Source organism: Chiloscyllium plagiosum, unplaced genomic scaffold (assembly GCF_037043375.1).
Source record: "Chiloscyllium plagiosum isolate Xiang-an unplaced genomic scaffold, Cpla_swu_hap1 HiC_scaffold_1, whole genome shotgun sequence".
Lineage (NCBI taxonomy): Eukaryota > Metazoa > Chordata > Chondrichthyes > Orectolobiformes > Hemiscylliidae > Chiloscyllium > Chiloscyllium plagiosum.
In genome coordinates this window covers 34279903-34296798 of record NW_028270139.1, presented here as the reverse complement: position 1 = coordinate 34296798, position 16896 = coordinate 34279903, and positions in this window count along the sequence as shown.

Sequence of the window (16896 nt, the reverse complement as noted above, 5' to 3'; positions counted from 1 at the left end):
TTACCTGAATCATTGCAAGGATTAGTCTCATTAACACATGATTAGCATCAAATTAAAATAATGAGTGTTTAACTTCTGATGTCTTCCAGTTGTTTGAACAGCTTGATCAGCCACGCCAGGCTGGCGGAGAGGTACAACATGTCAGAAAGCTTTGGGGGAAGGAAGGAAGCCAGATGACATGTGACAAAGTGTCTGCAAAATGGAGCATGAAGCACTAAAACCAACAGTGAAGGTGATGTGAGTATAGGCCACAGTGGAGGAGGAAGCATTATTGTCCTTGCAGTTTCAATCACTCGAGCATGCACAACACTAAAATCGTCCTGTCATTTTGTTTTGTTTAAATGTGCCTATTGTAGTCCATACATATCACTTAAATTAATTTTGATCTGTAAAATTCCATTATCATTTTGGTTGTCAAAATAGCCATATTCAGTGCAAAACATATTATTTAACAAACACTGTGACTTTCATCACATGTGGTTTTGTTTATACCTGGGATAAGGGTGAAGGGTAGAAGATTCTGTCTGACACTTATCATGGCATCAGCATGTCTTCTATTGTTTGTAATTGGACATAGTGGCTTTGGTACCAATGTCCCTTTGTGCAGGTTTACCGCAGATAATGTGCAATATCTCCAAACATCATGCTATTCGCCCCAGGAGGGACAAAGTTTAGATTTATTTTCATCATCATTTGAGTTATTTAATGTTTTAACTATTTTGCGCTCCTTGGTTTATAGCTATGATAAAGTGTAATGCATTTCAAAACAATTTTATCATGTGCATACAGAGTCACATTATAACATTCAACAATAGCAAATCTTGCACTATATCACATCTTTAATGTGGTAAGAAACATCCCACTGTGCTTCACCATACTGCTACCAAATCAAATTATATACTAAATGATCATGAAAAGAGATATTAAGAAAAGTAACCAAAAGCTCAGTCAAAGTTGTAGGTTTTAAAGTGTGACTTAAAGAAAACAAGAGACGTGGAGTAGTGGAGAAAATTAGGGAGGAAATTTCCAAGCTAATTAATATTAATTAATTTTAATAACAAATATATCATTGAATATTAATATTAATATTCAATTATGTATTTTCTACTAAAATATTTGCGACTATTAAGGATACAAGACATCAGTTAAAGCAACTGTGGTCTCAGGTTAAAGCCTTACAGCTCAAAGGGCACCGTAAGTGCTTTATCTTTATCTTCCTTTCATATTAGATCCCATACAATCTTTAATTTTGTGCCAATATGCATATACGATTCATCCTAAGACATTTTTTATGTTAACAGGTGGTAAAACTGTTCTTCTTTCACTCAAGAAAACATGGTGATTGGCTCCTTAATATGCTGGACTTTAGGGAATTACATTTTATTAGAGAGTGGTATAGCCTTGTGCTAATAAGTACATACGCTTTTGCTGCAGGCAAACCAGGAATTTAAAAAGCGTAGAGTCGATTCACCCTTCATCACCTGGTCATAGTGCTGTATAAAACTCTTCTTAGATGACAAGTCAATACAATGCACTGGTAATGACTTTTTTCAATATGGCCTCTCTCTCTTTCAGGAATCTGGTCTCATGAACCTCCAGGCTCCTGACTCTGCCCACTCTTTACAACTGTGCTAAGAAATCAATACTGTCTCTCCCTTCTGCATAAATGAATCAAACCACATTTCTTGGTATTAAATTCCACAGGCTGCTTGTCTGCCCATTCCACTCAGCTGGTATGTGTAGTTCAAGTTGATTTTTATTGTCCTCACTATTTGCTAGAAAGACAATTTGCCTTTTACAAACCCACGAGGAGAAAGTGAGGACTGCAGATGCTGGAGATCAGAGCTGAAAATATGTTGCTGGAAAAGTGCAGCAGGTCAGGCAGCATCCAAGGAACAGGAGAACCGACGTTTCGGGCTTTTACAAACCCATACTGGCTGCCCTTTATTAACTCAATCCTTCAAGTGCCTGATGATTGTTTTCCCAGATGCATGTTTCAAAATCCTATCAAGCACTGATATTAAAATGACCAGGCTATAATGTCTAGGAATATTCTTGCACCATCTTTTGCATTAGTGTGTCACATTTTCCACTCTCCAGTCCTATGCTACTTTCTCCATATCTATGGAAGATTGGAAAATTATGAAAACCCTTTATTTATGTCTACTCGCATTTCCTTGGACAAACAGGGATGCAAGCGATCTAAACTAGGTGACAGAACCAATCTTCCAAGCCCATCTTTCCTATCAGTTGTCATTACCTTATTTCCTCTGATGGCTTATCAGGATAGTCTTTCTTCGTAAACATTGATAACAAATGTATTGATAAAGTATTCTCGTCATACTTTGTAATTCAACACCTCTTAGAACCAATGTACTATTTATAAGACTGTAGAAAACTTTGCATTATCTTTTATATGGTGGTGGGGACCACTTTTAATAAGGGCTGAAATCAGGACTCTGGTGACAGAAGATCCCTGGCTCGATGGATCAAGATATAAAACCAGTCGGGATACAGTTAAGAAATAGCAAGGGGCACAAAACATTTTTGAGAGCTAGTTGAGCACAAGTGGCATTGTTGAGCACAATATAAATAAGGAAATTAGAGGCAAATATACATAAATAGCACTTTAATAATGGATGACTTCAATTGCATATACCTAAACAGCATTAATGCTGTGAAGGATCTGTGAAAACCTGGTGAATTTACAAGGTGAGTTTCCAAAACAGTATGTTGAGGAAACAACTAGGATTAGGCCATTTCAGACTTAACACAATGTAATGAGAAAGGGCTAATTAATAACCTTGTTATAATGGAACTTTTGGAAAATAGTGAACATAATATTATAGAATTTTGCATTAAGTTTGAAAGATACAGTTAATTCTGAAACTTGAGTCTTAAATTTGAACAAAGGAAATGACAAATGTATGAGGAACATATTCGATATTGTGGATTGGGTAAATAAATTGAAAGGCAGGTAAAAGCTATTAATTAGAGGTGTTATCTGGTCTATAACAAATGTAATTTTTCTAAGGCAAAGGAAAACAAAGGAAAGGGGAATTAACTCTGGGAATAAAAAGGGTTAAGGATTACATTAGATTAAGCGAAGTGATTTTGGAGTTTGGCAGAAAATGTGGAAAGCTTGAGCATTGGAAGAAATTTAGAATCCAGAAAAGGATGACTAATAAAGAAAAGTTAAAGAAAATATGAGTGCAAGCTGGAAAAGAAAGAAAAGGAAAGACTTCTTCTCCAGGTATGTGAAAATGATTAGCAATGACAAACTAGGTCCAGTATATATTTGAAAAGGAAAGAAAGCAGTGCTTTGGGCAAATAACAATAGAGTGAAACTAATTGGATAGCTCTCTCATAGAAATGGCACAAGCAGATGGAAAAAATAGCCTCCTCCTGGCTGTAAAGATCTTTTAATCTTATCATTCTAACTTATCATCTCACTGCCCCAATGTGAGAAAGAGCATGATGAGCATGGAACTGTCCATGTCTTTTGGGGAGGCTCCATACATCTTTAAAACCCTGAATAATCTCTCAAGATCTGCCAACGCACATGCATTCCAAATGCTATTCAACTGGCTGAGGTTGATAGCCCCTAGTATAGAAATAGCTATCTCCTGCAATCAGAGATCACGACATTGCATTCCAGTTCTCTGAAGGACATACAGTAACAGCCAAGTGTCATAGTGTGGCTGTTTTGATCATGTTTACATGTGTTAGTAATTTACAGCCAAACTGGGATCAAATAAAACCTTCAGGATGACCTTCCGGTAAAATACGTGAAAAAAAGATTTATTTAATGATAAAGATATCCAATTTTTCAGCAACCTCATGATTTTCCCATTGCACTTTTAAACCAAAACAGCACTTTTGAAGTACTTTGCATCACTTATTAAATGTGGCGAATGCTGCAGCTAATACAGTGGTTAGCACTGCTGCCTCACAGCGCCAGAGACCTGGGTTCAATTCCCGCCTCAGGCAACTACCTGTGTGGAGTTTGCACATTCTCCCCGTGTCTGCGTGGGTTTCCTCCGGGTGCTCCGGTTTCCTCCCACAGTCCAAAAATGTGCAGGTTAGGTGAATTGGCCATGCTAAATAGCCCATAGTGTTAGGTGAAGGGGTAAATGTAGGGGAATGGGTCTGGATGGGTTGCTTTTTGGCGGTCGGTGTGGACTTGTTGGGCCGAAGGGCCTGTTTCCACACTGTAAACAATCTAATCTAATCTAATCTAATCTAATTTGTGCAAGTAACAAGGCAATCTGTGTTTGTAACTTAAAACCATATGACCATAGGATATAGGTCTATTTAAAACCTATCCATCTTGACCTTGATTGTACTTGATGACTCAACCTTGACAGCTGTGATGAAGAATTCTACAGAGACAATAAGCTGTCTCCCATCTCTGTTTTAAGTATGCAGCCCCATGCTCTGAGATTATGTCCTCTGGTTTTACCAAAAATAGAAACAGCCTTTCCATTTCTACCCCCTAAATAAATTATATTTCAATAAAGTCACCTCTCATTCATCTAGACTCAACTTATTCAATCTCTCCTCTTAAGACAGTCCCTCGAAATCGAGTAGCAATTTAGTGAACCTTCTCTGGACTGCCTCCAATGCCATTATGTCTTTGTATAGATATGGAAATCACAATGACTCACAGTATTCCAGCTGTGGTCTAACCAGTGCCTTGTAAACCTGTAGCAAAACCTTGCTATTTCTCTGCTTTAACCTTTGCAATAAAAGCTAACCATTTGCATTCACTATTGCCTTCTGAACATGTCCACAAGCACTGCCAAATTCTTGCTGCAGCTTTCTTAATCTTTCTCCATTTAAATAATATTAAAACTCCTCTATTCTTCCTTCCAAATTACAAAACCATTAGACCATAACCTCACATTTTCCCACATTCAGTTCTATCGGCCAATGTTTTTCATGCTCACTAAATCCGACTGTGTCCCTCTGCAGAACCTTTGAGTCATCCTCACCGTTTGCTTTCCCACTTATTTTTGTATCATCCCGAAACTTGACAATAGTACACTTCCTTTTCTGATCAAAGTGACTAATGTATATTGTAAATAATTGTGACCATGACAATGATCCCTGTGGTACTCCACTAGTCACAGGATTAAATATCAGCCAAGAAGCCAGGAAGAACCAATCACATCACAGCCCCTACAGACTAATCTGCTTCATACCAGTGCCAAGGGACCTTTCACACCCAGAGTGCCAATAGATCCTTGGTGTGATGTTTCATTTGAAAGACAACACATACGAGGTGAGAATGTTGATCATATTTCCTGCTTCTTGTTAGCTTTGGCTCAGTAAGAGCACCCTTTTCTTGGAATCAAAAGGTAAAAACAATGACTGCAGATGCTGGAAACCAGATTCTGGATTAGTGGTGCTGGAAGAGCACAGCAGTTCAGGCAGCATCTGAGGAGCTTTGAAATCAACGTTTCGGGCAAAAGCCCTTCATCAGGAATAAAGGCAGTGAGCCTGGAGCGTGGAGAGATAAGCTAGAGGAGGGTGGGGGGTGGGAAGAAAGTAGCATAGAGTACAATAGGTGAGTGGGGGAGGGGATGAAGGTGATAGGTCAGGGAGGAGAGGGTGGAGTGGATAGGTGGAAAAGGAGATAGGCAGGTAGGACAAGTCCGGACAAGTCATGGGGACAGTGCTGAGCTGGAAGTTTGGAACTAGGGTGAGGTGGGGGAAGGGGGAATGAGGAAACTGTTGAAGTCCACATTGATGCCCTGGGGTTGAAGTGTTCCGAGGCGGAAGATGAGGCGTTCTTCCTCCAGGCGACTGGTGGTGAGGGAGTGGCGATGAAGGAGGCCCAGGACCTCCATGTCCTCGGCAGAGTGGGAGGGGAAGTTGAAATGTTGGGCCACGGGGCGGTGTGGTTGATTGGTGCGGGTGTCCCGGAGATGTTCCCTAAAGCGCTCTGCTAAGAGGCGCCCAGTCTCCCCAATGTGGAGGAGACCGCATCGGGAGCAACGGATACAATAAACGATATTAGTGGATGTGCAGGTAAAACTTTGGGTGTGGAAGGCTCCTTTAGGGCCTTGGATAGAGGTGAGGGAGAAGGTGTGGGCGCAGGTTTTACAGTTCCTGTGGTGGCAGGGGAAGGTGCCAGGATGGGAGGGTGGGTTGTAGGGGGGCGTGGACCTGACCAAGTCGTCACGGAGGGAACGGTCTTTGCGGAAGGCGGAAAGGGGTGGGGAGGGAAATATATCCCTGGTGGTGGGGTCTGTTTGGAGGTGGTGGAAATATCAGCGGATGATTTGGTTTGTGCGAAGGTTGGTAGGGTGGAAGGTGAGCACCAGGGGCATTCTGTCCTTGTTACAGTTGGAGGGGTGGGGTCTGAGGGCGGAGGTGCGGGATGTGGACGAGATGCGTTGGAGGGCAACTTTAACCAGGTGGAAAGGGAAATTGCGGTCTCTGAAGAAGGAGGCCACCTGGTGTGTTCCGTGGTGGAACTGGTCCTCCTGGGAGCAGATACGGCAGAGGCGGAGGAATTGGGAATACGGGATGGCATTTTTGCAAGATGTAGGGTGGGAAGAGGTGTAAACCAGGTAGCTGTGGGAGTCGGTGGGTTTGTAAAAATGTCAGTGTCAAGTCGGTCATCATTAATGGAGATGAAGAGGTCTATGAAGGGGAGGGAGGGGTCAGAGATGGCCCAGGTAAATTTAAGATCAGGGTGGAATGTGTTGGTGAAGTTGATGAATTGCTCAGCCTCCTCGCAGGAGCCCAGGGCAGGGGAGAGATCGAGCCCAGCACAGGAGAGAGATCGAACCCAGAGCAGGGGAGAGATCGGGCCCAGGGCAGGGAAGAGATCGAGCCCAGGGCAGGGGAGAGATTGGGCCCAGGGCAGAAGAGAGATCGAGCCCAGCACAGGGGAGAGATCGAGCCCAGCACAGGGGAGGGATCGAGCCCAGGGCAGGGGAGAGAACGAGCCCAGGGCAGGGGAGAGATCGAGCCCAGGGCAGGGGAGAGATTGGGCCCAGGGCAGAAGAGAGATCGAGCCCAGCACAGGGGAGGGATCGAGCCCAGGGCAGGGGAGAGAACGAGCCCAGGGCAGGGGAGAGATCGAGCCCAGGGCAGGGGAGAGATTGGGCCCAGGGCAGAAGAGAGATCGAGCCCAGCACAGGGGAGAGATCGAGCCAGCACAAGGGAGAGATCGAGCTCATGGCAGGAGAGAGATTGGGCTCAGGGCAGGGGAGAGATCAGGCCCAGCACAGGGGAGAGATCGGGCCCAGTGCAGAAGAGAGATCGAGTCCAGCATAGAGGAGGGATCGATCCCAGCATAGGGGAGAGATCGGGCCCAGTGCAGGGGAGGGATCAAGCCCAGCATAGAGGAGGGATCGATCCCAGCATAGGGGAGAGATCGAGCCCTGGGTAGGGGAGTGATCGAGCCCAGGGCAGGGGAGAGATCGAGCCCAGGGCAGGGGAGAGATCGAGCCCTGGGTAGGGGAGAGTTCGAGCCCAGCACAGGGGAGAGACCGAGCCCAGTGCAGAAGAGAGATCGAGCCCAGTGCAGAAGCGAGATCGAGCCCAGTGCAGAAGCGAGATCGAGCCCAGCACAGGGGAGAGATTGAGCCCAGCACAGGGGAGGGATCGAACCCAGCACAGGGGAGAGATCGAGACCAGCACAGGCGAGAGATCGAGCCCAGCACAGGGGAGAGATCGAGCCCAGCACAGGGGAGAGATCAAGCCCAGCATAGGGGAGAGATCAAGCCCAGCACAGGGGAGAGATCGAGCCCAGCACAGGGGACAGATCGAGCCCAGGGCAGAGGAGAGATCGAGTCCAGGGCAGGGGAGAGATTGCGCTCAGCACAGGGGAGAGATCGAGCCCCGGGCAAGGGAGAGATCCAGCCTTGGGCAGGGGAAAAGATCGAATCCAGGGCAGGGGAGAGATCGAGTCCAGGGCAGGGGAGAGATCGTGCCCAACATGGGGGGAGATCGAGCCCATCACAGGGGAGAGACCGAGCCCAGCACAAGGGAGAGATCGAGCCCAACAGAGGGGAAAGCGAGCACAGTGCAGGGGAGAGTGAGCCCAGTGCGGGGGAGATTGAGCCCAGTGCAGGGGGGATTGAGCCCAGTAAGGGGAGAGTGACCCCAGTGCAGGGGAGAGTGACCCCAGTGCAGGGGAGAGTGACCCCAGTGCAGGGGAGAGTGAGCCCAGTGCTGGGGAGAGCGAGCCCAGTGCGGGGAAGAGTGAGCCCAGTGCCGGGGAGAGTGAGCCCAGTGCAGGGAAGAATGAGCCCACTGCCGGAGAGATTATGCTCAGTACAGGGAGATATTGAGCCCAGCACAGGGAGAGTGAGCCAGAGCAGGGATGATCGAGCCCAGCACAGGAGAGAGATCGAGCCCAGCACGGGAGAGAGTGAGCCCAGTGCATGGTCAGAGCGAGCCCAGGGCAGGCAGAGTAAACTCAGCATAGGGAAGACTGAGCACAGTGTGGGGGGGAGAGCAAGCCCAGCACAGGGGAGAGTGAGCACAGCACAGGGGAGAGTGAGCCCAGCAAAGGGGAGAGTGAGCCCAGTGCAGGGGAGAGAACAAGCACAGCACGGGGAGAGTGAGCCCAGTGCCGGGGAGAGTGAGCCCAGCATAGGGGAGAGTGAGCCCAGTGCGGGTGAGAGTGAGCCCAGTGCCGGGGAGAGAGTGAGCCTAGTGCAGGGGAGAGAGTGAACCCAGTGCAGGGGAGAGAGCAAGCCCAGCACAGGGGAGAGTGAGCCCAGTGCGGGGGAGAGTGAGCCCAGTGCCGGGGAGAGAGTGAGCCCAGCACAGGGAAGAGTGAGCCCAGTGCGGGTGAGAGTGAGCCCAGTGCCGGGGAGAGAGTGAGCCCAGTGCGGGGGAGAGCGAGCCCAGTGCCGGGGAGAGAGTGAGCCCAGGACAGGGGAGAGTGAGCCCAGTGCCGTGGAGAGTGAGCCCAGTGCGGGGGAGAGAGTGAGCCCAGGACAGGGGAGAGTGAGCCCAGTGCGGGGGACAGTGAGCCCAGTGCCGGGGAGAGAGAGAGCACAGCACAGGGGAGAGTGAGCCCAGTGCGGGGGACAGTGAGCCCAGTGCCGGGGAGACAGAGAGCACAGCACAGGGGAGAGTGAGCCCAGTGCGAGGGAGAGCAAGCCCATTGCATGGTAGAGTGAACCCAGTGCAGGGGAAAGAGTGAGCCCAGCACAGGGGAGAGATCGAGCCCAGGGCAGGGGAGAGATCGAGCCCAGGGCAGGGGAGAGGTCACGCCCAGTGCAGGGGAGAGTACGAGCCCAGCACAGGGGAGGGATCGAGCCCAGCACAGGGGAGAGATCGAGCCCAGCACAGGGGAGAGATCGAGCCCTGCGCAGGGGAGAGATCAAGCCCAGTGCAGAAGAGAGATTGAGCACAGGGCAGGGGAGAGATCGGGCCCAGTGCAGAAGAGAGGTCGAGCCAGGGCAGGGGAAGATCGAGTCCAGAGCAGGGGAGAGATTGAGTCCAGCACAAGGGAGAGATGGAGCCCAGTGCAGAAGAGAGATCAAGCCCAGAGCGGGGGAGAGAGCAAGCCAGGCACAGGGGAGAGTGAGCCCAGTACGGGGGAGAGCGAGCCCAGTACAGGGGAGAGAGTGAGCCCAGTGCCGGGGAGAGAATGAGCCCAGCACAGGGGAGAGTGAGCACAGTGCGAGTGAGAGTGAGCATAGTGCGGGGGAGAGTGAGCCCAGTGCGGGGGAGAGAGTGAGCCCAGCACGGGGCAGAGTGAGCCCAGCACAGGGGAGAGTGAGCCCAGTGCGGGTGAGAGTGAGCCCAGTGCAGCGGATAGAGTGAGCCCAGTGCAGGGGAGGGAGTGAGCCCAGGACAGGGGAGAGTGAGCCCAGTGCGGGGGAGAGTGTGCCCATTGCTGGAGAGAGAGTGAGCCCAGCACAGGGGAGAGTGAGCCCAGTGCGGGGGAGAGTGAGCTCAGTGCAGGGGAGAAAGTGAGCCCAGTGCGGGGGAGAGTGAGCCCAGTGCCGGGGAGAGGAGAGCACAGCACAGGGGAGAGTGAGCCCAGTGCGGGGGAGAGAGCAAGCCAGGCACAGGGGAGAGTGAGCCCAGTGCGGGGGAGAGAGCAAGCCGAGCACAGGGGAGAGATCGAGCCCTGGGCAGGGGAGAGATCGAGCCCAGCACAGGGGAAAGATCGAGCCCTGGGCAGGGGAGAGTGAGCCCAGCACAGGAGTGAGATCAAGCCCAGCACAGGGGAGAGAGCAAGTCAGGAACAGGGAAGAGTGAGCCCAGTGCCGGGGAGAGAGTGAGTCCAGTGCAATGGAGAGTGAGCCCAGTGCGGGGGAGAGAGTGAGCCCAGTGCGGGGGAGAGAGTGAGCCCAGTGCGGGGAGAGTGAGACCAGTGCGGGGGGTGTGAGCCCAGTGCAGGGGAGAGCAAACCCAATGCAGGAGAGAGAGTGAGCACAGTGCGGGGGAGAGTGAGACCAGTGTCGGGGAGAGAGTGAGCCCAGCACAGGGAAGAGTGACACCAGTGCGGGGGAGAGTGAGCCCAGTGCAGGGGAGAGTGAGCCAAGTGCCGGGGAGAGTGAGTCCAGTGCAGGGGAGAGAGTGAGCCCAGTGCCGGGGAGAGAGTGAGTCCAGGACAGGGGAGAGTGAGCCCAGTGTGGGGGGGGGAGTGAGCCCAGTGCAGGGGAGAGAGTGAGCCCAGCACAGGGGAGAGTGAGCCCAGTGGGGGGGAGAGTGAGCCCAGTGCAGGGGAGAGAGTGAGCCCAGTGCCGGGGAGAGAGTGAGCCCAGCACAGGGGAGAGTGAGCCCAGTGCGGGGAGAGTGTGCCCAGTGCAGGAGAGAGAGTGAGCCCAGTGCGGGTGAGAGTGAGCCCAGTGCCGGGGAGAGTGAGCTCAGTGCCGGGGAGAGTGAGCCCAGTGTGGGGGAGAGTGAGCCCAGTGCAGGGGAGAGAGTGTGCCCAGTGCAGGAGAGAGAGTGAGCCCAGTGCGGGGGAGAGTGAGCCCAGTGCAGGGGAGAGAGTGTGCCCAGTGCAGGAGAGAGAGTGAGCCCAGTGCGGGGGAGAGTGAGCCCAGTGCCGGGGAGAGTGAGCCCAGTGCAGGGGAGAGAGTGAGCCCAGTGCGGGGGAGAGTGAGCTCAGTGCCGGGGAGAGTGAGCCCAATGCAGGGAAAAGTGAGCCCATGCAGGGGAGAGAGTGAGCCCAGTGCCGGGGAGAGTGAGCCCAGTGCCGGGGAGAGCGAGCCCAGTGCGGGGGAGAGTGAGCCCAGTGCGGGGTCAGTGAGCCCATTGCCAGGGAGAGAGTGAGCCCAGCACAGGGGAGAGTGAGCCCAGTGCAGGGGAGAGTGAGACCAGTGCAGGGGAGAGAGAGAGCAAAGCACAGGGGAGCGAGTGAGCCCAGCACAGGTGAGAGTGAGCCCAGTGCGGGGGAGAGTTAGCCCAGTGCAGGACAGAGAGTGATCCCAGGACAGGGGAGAGATTGAGCCCAGTGCGGGGGAGAGAGTGAGCCCAGGACAGGAGAGAGTGAGCCCAGTGCGGGGGACAGTGAGCCCAGTGCGGGGGAGAGTGAACCCAGTGCAGGGGAGAGAGTGAGCTCAGTGCCGGGGAGAGAGTGAGCCCAGCACAGGGGAGAGTGAGCCCAGTGCGGGGAGAGTGTGCCCAGTGCAGGAGAGAGAGTGAGCCCAGTGCGGGGGAGAGTGAGTCCAGTGCAGGGGAGAGAGTGAGCCCAGTGCGGGGAAAAGTGAGCCCAGTGCAGGGGAGAGAGTGAGCCCAGTGCCGGGGAGAGTGAGCCCAGTGCCGGGGAGAGTGAGCCCAGTGTGGGGGAGAGTGAGCCCAGTGCAGGGCAGAGAGTGTGCCCAGTGCAGGAGAGAGAGTGAGCCCAGTGCGGGGGAGAGTGAGCCCAGTGCCGGGGACAGTGAGCCCAGTGCAGGGGAGAGAGTGAGCCCAGTGCGGGGGAGAGTGAGCTCAGTGCCGGGGAGAGTGAGCCCAGTGCGGGGAAAAGTGAGCTCAGTGCCTGGGAGAGAGTGAGCCAAGTGCCGGGGAGAGTGAGCCCAGTGCAGGGAAAAGTGAGCCCATGCAGGGGAGAGAGTGAGCCCAGTGCCGGGGAGAGTGAGCCCAGTGCCGGGGAGAGCGAGCCCAGTGCGGGGGAGAGTGAGCCCAGTGCGGGGTCAGTGAGCCCATTGCCAGGGAGAGAGTGAGCCCAGCACAGGGGAGAGTGAGCCCAGTGCAGGGGAGAGTGAGACCAGTGCAGGGGAGAGAGAGAGCAAAGCACAGGGGAGCGAGTGAGCCCAGCACAGGTGAGAGTGAGCCCAGTGTGGGGGAGAGTTAGCCCAGTGCAGGACAGAGAGTGATCCCAGGACAGGGGAGAGATTGAGCCCAGTGCGGGGGAGAGAGTGAGCCCAGGACAGGAGAGAGTGAGCCCAGTGCGGGAGAGAGTGAGCCCAGTGCGGGGGAGAGTGAACCCAGTGCAGGAGAGAAAGTGAGCCCAGTGCGGGGGAGAGAGTGAGCCCAGGACAGGGGAGAGTGAGCCCAGTGCGGGGGAGAGTGTGCCCATTGCTGGGGAGAGAGTGAGCCCAGCACAGGAGAGAGTGATCCCAGTGCGGGGGAGAGTGAGCCCAGTGCGGGGGAGAGTGAGCCCAGTGCAGGGGAGAGAATGAGCCCAGTGCAGGGGAGAGAGTGAGCCCAGGACAGGGGAGATAGCCCAGTGCGGGGGAGAGTGTGAGCCCAGTGCGGGGGGGGAGTGAGCCCCGTGCCGGGGAAAGAGAGCACAGCATAGGGGAGAGTGAGCCCAGTGCGGGGAAGAGTGAGCCCAGTGCTGGGGAGAGCGAGCCCAGTGCGGGAAAGAGTGAGCCCAGTGCCGGGGAGAGTGAGCCCAATGCAGGGAAGAATGAGCCCACTGCGAGAGAGATTATGCTCAGTACGGGGAGATATTGAGCCCAGCACAGGGAGAGTGAGCCAGAGCAGGGATGATCGAGCCCAGCACAGGAGAGAGATCGAGCCCAGCACGGGGGCGAGTGAGACCAGTGCATGGTCAGAGCGAGCCCAGGGCAGGCAGAGTAAACTCAGCATAGGGAAGACTGAGCACAGTGCGGGGGAGAGAACAAGCACAGCACGGGGAGAGTGAGCCCAGTGCCGGGGAGAGAGTGAGCCCAGGACAGGGGAGAGAGAGAGCACAGCACAGGGGAGAGTGAGCCCAGTGCGGGGGAGAGAGCAAGCCAGGCACAGGGGAGAGTGAGCCCAGTGTGGGTGAGAGTGAGCCCACTGCAGGGGAGCGAGTAAGCCCAGCACAGGGGAGAGTGAGCCCAGTGCAGGGGAGAGTGAGCCCAGTGCAAGGGAGAGAGTGAACCCAGGACAGGGGAGAGAGTGAGCCCAGCACAGGGGAGGGTGAGCCCAGTGCGGGTGAAAGTGAGCCTAGCACAGGGGAGAGTGAGCCCAGTGCGGGGGAGAGTGAGCCCAGTGCCGGGGAGAGAGTGAGCCTAGCACAGGGGAGAGTGAGCCCAGTGCCGGGGAGAGAGTGAGCCCAGTGCGGGGGAGAGTGAGCCCAGTGCCGGGGTGAGAGTGAGCACAGTGCAGTGGAGAGAGTGAGCCAAGCACAGGGGAGAGTGAGCCCAGTGCGGGGGAGAGTGAGCCCAGTGCAGGGGAGAGAGTGAGCCCAGTGCAGGGGAGAGAGTGATCCCAGGAAAGGGGAGAGTGAGCCCAATGCCGGGGAGAGAGAGAGCACAGCACAGGGGAGAGTGAGCCCAGTGCGGGGGAGAGAGCAAGCCAGGCACAGGGGAGAGTGAGCCCAGTGTGGGGGAGAGTGAGCCCATTGCATGGGAGAGTGAGCCCAGTGCCGGGGAGAGATCGAGCCCTGGGCAGGGGAGAGATCAAGCCCAGCACAGGGGAGAGTTCGAGCCCAGTGCAGGGGAGAGGTCAGGCCCAGTGCGGGGAAGAGGTCAGGCCCAGTGCAGGGGAGAGAACGAACCCAGCACAGGGGAGGGATCGAGCCCAAGGCAGGGGAGAGATCGAGCCCAGCACAGGGGAGGGATCGAGCCCAGGGCAGGGGAGAGATTGAGCCCAGCACAGGGGAGAGATCGAGCGCTGGGCAGGGGAGAGATCGAGCCCAGGTCAGTGGAGAGATCGAGCCCAGGACCGGGGAGAGATCGGGCCCAGTGCAGAAGAGAGATCGAGCCCAGCATAGGGGAGGGATCAAGTCCAGTGCAGAAGAGAAATTGAGCACAGGGCAGAGGAGCGATCGGTCCCAGGGCAGGGGAGAGATCGGGCCCAGGGCAGGGGAGAGATCAGGCCCAGTGCAGAAAAGAGGTTGAGCCAGGGCAGGGGAAGATCGAGTCCAGAGCAGGGGAGAGATTGAGTCCAGCACAAGGGAGAGATGGAGCCCAGTGCAGAAGAGAGATCGAGCCCAGTGCGGGGGAGAGAGCAAGCCAGGCTCAGGGGAGAGTGAGCCCAGTGCGGGGAAGAGCGAGCCCAGTACAGGGGAGAGAGTGACCCCAGTGCGGGGGAGAGTAAGCCCAGTGCCGGGGAGAGAGAATGAGCCCAGCACAGGGTAGAGTGAGCCCAATGCGGGGGAGAGTGAGCCCAGTGCCAGGGAGAGAGTGAGCCCAGTGCAGGGGAGAGAGTGATCCCAGGAAAGGGGAGAGTGAGCCCAATGCCGGGGAGAGAGAGAGCACAGCACAGGGGAGAGTGAGCCCAGTGCGGGGGAGAGAGCAAGCCAGGCACAGGGGAGAGTGAGCCCAGTGTGGGGGAGAGTGAGCCCATTGCATGGGAGAGTGAGCCCAGTGCCGGGGAGAGATCGAGCCCTGGGCAGGGGAGAGATCAAGCCCAGCACAGGGGAGAGATCGAGCCCAGTGCAGGGGAGAGGTCAGGCCCAGTGCAGGGAAGAGGTCAGGCCCAGTGCAGGGGAGAGAACGAACCCAGCACAGGGGAGGGATCGAGCCCAAGGCAGGGGAGAGATTGAGCCCAGCACAGGGGAGGGATCGAGCCCAGGGCAGGGGAGAGATTGAGCCCAGGGCAGGGGAGAGATCGAGCGCTGGGCAGGGGAGAGATCGAGCCCAGGTCAGTGGAGAGATCGAGCCCAGGACCGGGGAGAGATCGGGCCCAGTGCAGAAGAGAGATCGAGCCCAGCATAGGGGAGGGATCGAGCCCAGCACAGGGGAGAGATCAAGTCCAGTGCAGAAGAGAAATTGAGCACAGGGCAGAGGATCGATCGGTCCCAGGGCAGGGGAGAGATCGGGCCCAGGGCAGGGGAGAGATCGGGCCCAGTGCAGAAAAGAGGTTGAGCCAGGGCAGGGGAAGATCGAGTCCAGAGCAGGGGAGAGATTGAGTCCAGCACAAGGGAGAGATGGAGCCCAGTGCAGAAGAGAGATCGAGCCCAGTGCGGGGGAGAGAGCAAGCCAGGCTCAGGGGAGAGTGAGCCCAGTGCGGGGAAGAGCGAGCCCAGTACAGGGGAGAGAGTGAGCCCAGTGCGGGGGAGAGTAAGCCCAGTGCCGGGGAGAGAGAATGAACCCAGCACAGGGTAGAGTGAGCCCAATGCGGGGGAGAGTGAGCCCAGTGCCGGGGAGAGAGTGAGCCCAGTGCAGGGGAGAGAGTGATCCCAGGAAAGGGGAGAGTGAGCCCAATGCCGGGGAGAGAGAGAGCACAGCACAGGGGAGAGTGAGCCCAGTGCGGGGGAGAGAGCAAGCCAGGCACAGGGGAGAGTGAGCCCAGTGTGGGGGAGAGTGAGCCCATTGCATGGGAGAGTGAGCCCAGTGCCGGGGAGAGATCGAGCCCTGGGCAGGGGAGAGATCAAGCCCAGCACAGGGGAGAGTTCGAGCCCAGTGCAGGGGAGAGGTCAGGCCCAGTGCGGGGAAGAGGTCAGGCCCAGTGCAGGGGAGAGAACGAACCCAGCACAGGGGAGGGATCGAGCCCAAGGCAGGGGAGAGATCGAGCCCAGCACAGGGGAGGGATCGAGCCCAGGGCAGGGGAGAGATTGAGCCCAGCACAGGGGAGAGATCGAGCGCTGGGCAGGGGAGAGATCGAGCCCAGGTCAGTGGAGAGATCGAGCCCAGGACCGGGGAGAGATCGGGCCCAGTGCAGAAGAGAGATCGAGCCCAGCATAGGGGAGGGATCAAGTCCAGTGCAGAAGAGAAATTGAGCACAGGGCAGAGGAGCGATCGGTCCCAGGGCAGGGGAGAGATCGGGCCCAGGGCAGGGGAGAGATCGGGCCCAGTGCAGAAAAGAGGTTGAGCCAGGGCAGGGGAAGATCGAGTCCAGAGCAGGGGAGAGATTGAGTCCAGCACAAGGGAGAGATGGAGCCCAGTGCAGAAGAGAGATCGAGCCCAGTGCGGGGGAGAGAGCAAGCCAGGCTCAGGGGAGAGTGAGCCCAGTGCGGGGAAGAGCGAGCCCAGTACAGGGGAGAGAGTGACCCCAGTGCGGGGGAGAGTAAGCCCAGTGCCGGGGAGAGAGAATGAGCCCAGCACAGGGTAGAGTGAGCCCAATGCGGGGGAGAGTGAGCCCAGTGCCAGGGAGAGAGTGAGCCCAGTGCAGGGGAGAGAGTGATCCCAGGAAAGGGGAGAGTGAGCCCAATGCCGGGGAGAGAGAGAGCACAGCACAGGGGAGAGTGAGCCCAGTGCGGGGGAGAGAGCAAGCCAGGCACAGGGGAGAGTGAGCCCAGTGTGGGGGAGAGTGAGCCCATTGCATGGGAGAGTGAGCCCAGTGCCGGGGAGAGATCGAGCCCTGGGCAGGGGAGAGATCAAGCCCAGCACAGGGGAGAGATCGAGCCCAGTGCAGGGGAGAGGTCAGGCCCAGTGCAGGGAAGAGGTCAGGCCCAGTGCAGGGGAGAGAACGAACCCAGCACAGGGGAGGGATCGAGCCCAAGGCAGGGGAGAGATTGAGCCCAGCACAGGGGAGGGATCGAGCCCAGGGCAGGGGAGAGATTGAGCCCAGGGCAGGGGAGAGATCGAGCGCTGG